This window comes from Falco cherrug, chromosome 4 (assembly GCF_023634085.1).
Source record: "Falco cherrug isolate bFalChe1 chromosome 4, bFalChe1.pri, whole genome shotgun sequence".
Taxonomy (NCBI): Eukaryota; Metazoa; Chordata; class Aves; order Falconiformes; family Falconidae; genus Falco; species Falco cherrug.
The window spans coordinates 13,895,826-13,900,570 of record NC_073700.1 but is presented as its reverse complement, the minus strand read 5'-3'; positions in this window follow the sequence as shown (position 1 = coordinate 13,900,570).

Below are 4,745 nucleotides of genomic sequence, written 5' to 3'. Positions count from 1 at the left end.
AGTGCCTGTGAAACTGAAACAGAAACCTGAACTTTGCAAGGTTTCCATTCTTGTTCCCTGACAGCCTGCTACAAAAGATTACATTTCACCCTGGTTTTACTTCTCTACATAATCCCTGGGCTGATTCTCAGCTCCGAGTTGGTTTCACCTACCCAGACACTGGTTTCCCATTGTACGCAGTTTGCTTGGGCTGGGGAGCTATAAGGAAAAACACTGCCCTTCGCAGTAAATAAAGCATCTAGGCTCACGCCACCAAAAGCAGTTACCAGTAAAGGCACAGAGATCCTTATCCCAGAGGCAGGGTTCAGAAACACAGGCTTCCAAAGGAAAACACCGCCTGCCAAGGACACGCACTTTCAACTCTGCATTACCTGTCACAGGATCAGCAGAATGGGAGGCATCGTGCCAGACTAAGATCAGTTTAACAGGTCTCCCTACCCTTTATTTTAAATAAGGACAGCGCTAACAAAGGTTTGCTAAGCCTGGCTGGGAGGCACACACTGATCTCTGCCGTCAGGCTAAAGCACAGGCACAGCAGTAAACAGGCAAGTTGGCTTCTGTTCCAATAGAAACACCAGACAAAGTTTAATGGTTCTCAAACAGACTACAACAAAGGCTGCAGGGAAAAACATTTTATTTCCAAGCAGATTACAAAGAGCAGAGAATATAAGAGTAAAATTAAATTAAAAAAATAGTTGAGTGCATCTCTTTAAAATGATTTGTAGTGTGAGTTACTCACGGGGCAAAGCTACTGGAGAGTTCTGAAGGTCACTTTGCAGGATGCCAATCACATGTGCTGTTTAGACCAGGGTCAACACAAGAGGGACAGACAAGACTTATTTTGCATATAGGCTGCACACTCATTATCAAGCGAGGCTCTGGGCTGCAACTGGACCCTGCCTTTCTGAGACATCCTCTCCACTTCATTCTCTCCTGCAGTTCCCTCGAGTTCTAGATGCAGTTTATTGCTGCTGTAAGTAGGTTCATTCTGCTCCCCCCATCCTGATGGGCTTAAATGAGAACGGAGAGCAGGCAAACGTGGCTGCCATGCACAAGGTTATACAGGGAAAGTGACTGCAGCGCTCACAGCCGACCTTCACCCGCACAGCAAAGGGAATCGACAAGTAGGGGACACAACAATCACTTCAGAGATTTTGGGGCAGCATGTCAGCGAGACTTCTGGAAGAAGATTTGAGATGCTCCTTAAAGTAGGAAGATGGTCGAGCGGAGAAGGGCTCTTTCCTGCGCACTGGCAACCAGTGAAACGAACAGGCTGAACTACCAGGATAAGTTACGTTCCCTGTAGTATTTGAAAGGAAGAGCTCCAGCAAGATGGGGAGAAAAGCCCCATATAGAGTGGAAGACAGTTTATATCCCACTTTAACAGTGATTTAAAACTCCAAACGTTAATTGCAAGAAAGTCACTATTAAATTTGGATGAGAACGCGGTTTGGTTGGATTGTGCAGTCAATCAGCATCTAGCAGCACTCAGACCAGCAAGAGGATGAGCAACAACAGTATCAGCAAGCCCTCTACCCCACACATGCTCAGAGGGCTCTTTGCTACCACTTTTGGATCTGTTCTTATCACAGCATGGGAGGCCTGAAAATGGTCTAATCCATTCTGCATACAAGGCAGACAATAGCTCCGATGCAGCTGAGAGCAAGACTGTCTTAATTTCTGCCCTAGGAGCAACAGTCCAGAAGAGGATTCTTATTTAGGGATGAGATTAAGTCTTTTTTCATTGGTCCAAGGCAGAGCAGTTCAGAAACTACTTCAGACCTTGTGTCCCATCTAAAATCCAGGAGATATCTAGGGGTGAAGCAGCAGACAGATGAAAGCCCTACCAAGTTACTTAAGACCATTCCCTTTACTCGCCACACTAGACAGGAGTGAAGAACCACTCTCTGGTCTGCTCCCCACTGTGTCAGCCATTACCACTTAAGAGGAAATGCTTGAACTCTTGAAAGTAAATGTAAATCTAATGGTGCCGTGGACAAGTGTGTAGAAGGCTACAAGTCTCCTTAGGAAAGCAACGCTATTAGTGTCAAGAGATAGGACAATACACAAGTCTCATGTCAGAATGTGAGGTGCTTTACAATAGTCAGTCATGCTCTGCTTTCTATGGTTCCTTTCATACACCGAGACAAGATGGGCATAGTTTGAAACCAACAACGCAGGGTCTCTAGCTTGACTTCTCAGCTTTATTTATTTTAGAGATCGATGCGTTTCCAGCCTGTCTCATACAAGGCATAGGCCATGGAGAGTTCTCATTTAATATATACACGCATACAAGAGCTAGCAGTTTGGCACTCTCGGAGCAGAGGGGGAATGCCCTTCAAGCAGCAGTCAAGCTGATTATAGGAAAGTGTTAAAAAGCTATTTTACATGTTTGACTGGGAATATTTCCCAGAACTTGGATAGCAACCCTAAGCCACAGCACTCTTCTTTGCTACTCTGTGCATGTCTTCTGATGAGCCCCTAAAAGGGAGCAGATCATGTTCTTCACTATCAAAGAACATAGTATTTATATTCTAGAAATACTGTACCTTTTAAACTAGCTCCAGAGAGCCAGACTACAAGCCAGGTCCAGGAAAATAATCCTTAAGTCACAGTATATCGATTGTCTCTAAAAATAGGGAATGAAGGTAACAGCGGACATTCTGATGAGACAGTACAGAACAGTACAGCAGTCCACTTCCACATCAGCAAATCCCTCTATGTACATCCAAACAATGAGAAAAAAATGGAAACACTTCAGTCTGCCAGGACAAAGCCAATCATCAGATCTCCACAGCTCACCACGTGCCAAGTTCCCCTGCTTTTAAGCGGTATGCTCTAAGATCAAGGAGAACTCTTCCCCTACAAAGATTTTAGATAATCCTGTAGTTAAGGGCAGTAACTAAGTGCACAGTCTAGAAGGTAACATGGAATTCTGTTTCCCCAGAAAGCTCAGCTGAAGCATCTGTTCACCCCTAATCTGGAACTGCCCTAATGTTCTGTCAAGTTATTCCAGCTTCTGGCAATTTTTAGAGCAAGAGGTGACTCCCGAGGCCACTTAATGAAGCGACTTGCACGCTGGGTGTCTGGCAGATGACTTCGACGCCCACTGCGTTTCTGATGGAGACAAAGCAGCAGGCTCACACTGAGGCACAGGCATGCTGGAACTAGCTTCCCATGCAGCACTGCAGAGCACACACTGGGACTTGAGCACAGCTGCCTGCAGTTTCTCTCACGTCTTTGCAACTGTTTAGAAGACAAGCCAAAGTGCCCAAAAGAATGGGAGATCCACTCTGCAGGCCTGTTGGCCACCCTGAGCAACCAGCACACGCAGCTGCTTGAAACAGTGGGAGCTTGTCCCTAACTACATCCTTAAATACTTCAAATTAGGGCCAGAGATGGATATTCCAGTCACAAAGGTGCGGTGAAGGGATGAGAGGCTTCCGAGAGCTGAAGCAGTATTAGCAGTCCCAACAGCCATCCTACCAGGGGGCAACTGCTGGCTCCCAACAGCCGAGCTGAAAGTACGTGTTGCCAGCACTACATACCACCCAGGCACCATCTTCCAACTTACCCACCGGGCTCTGGACACCAACCCCAGGCTGTTTTCCTCTGGCATAACTCTGAGGGCAGACACAGAGCTAAGAGCCTACTTCAGAGCGCAGGTATTAGTCAACAACAGTGCTTCACTACTTCACCTCTCTGCACGTACTTGAGCAGAGAGACCTATACCGGGAACAAACTGCTCATACTGACAACCAACTCAAGCACATCTGCTTCCTCACGACCACCAGTGTCAATCTGAAACATCAGAGGCTTGAAGTCTCTTTAAGCCTGCACATCTCAACACGGTTCAAGAACACGAAGAAGGGAACATCATGGCTACTCTCATCATTTACACTGGGCACAACCAACAGAGAGGGCAGACCTTCCTTCTCAATACAGACAGGTGCCGGTCACCAGAAGCTTCAGAAAAACCGCTTGCCTGTACATAGAAGTTTAAGTTCTTTTACTGTAATATATATTTAAATATATATCTATATATTTTGGAACAGGGAAGAGACATGAGATGGAGAAGCAGAGAAGATGGGTTCAAGAAGCAGTCATCTCTGCATCCAAGAAGGTGGTGGCACAAACAACAAGCCTGGCTGAAGTGATGTCCCATTTCAAGCACAGTTGGCTACCCACTGGCTTCAAAAGAGCAGACTATTTGTTAATGATATAAAATACAGCAACCATTTAAGATGCAGCAAAGCAAGGTTACAGGGCTGGGGTTTATGATCACGAACAATGCCAGAAGCTACATAGCTGTGTTAAAAACTGTGAAAAGGCTGTTAAATAGCAGGAGTAAGCCATGTGCTGCTCCTGGAAGGCCTTTTCTCTCCAACACCCCTCCATCATGCTGTTGGTGTGATGCATTTGTAAAGGTGGGGAGAGGGGGATGTGCCTAGGGGGAAAGCCTCACAGGCTGGCCACAGAACATTAGGACAGTCTGATCTGGTCTCACAGATCCCATGTTCCTAGCCTGATACTGAGCTTCCATCAGCAAGCAGACATTCAGGTCCTTCAACAGAAGTTAATCCCCTTCTACCTTCCTAATACGTAGGGGTGAAAGTCCAGCAGAGTCGAGCTGGAAAGCACAAACAGGGATGAAAACAACCAGTTTGCATACTGATCTTTGTATAATGACGCCCCCACCCTCACAGCTCACTCTTCCCCAAATAAAGACACATTGTTCAATGGCA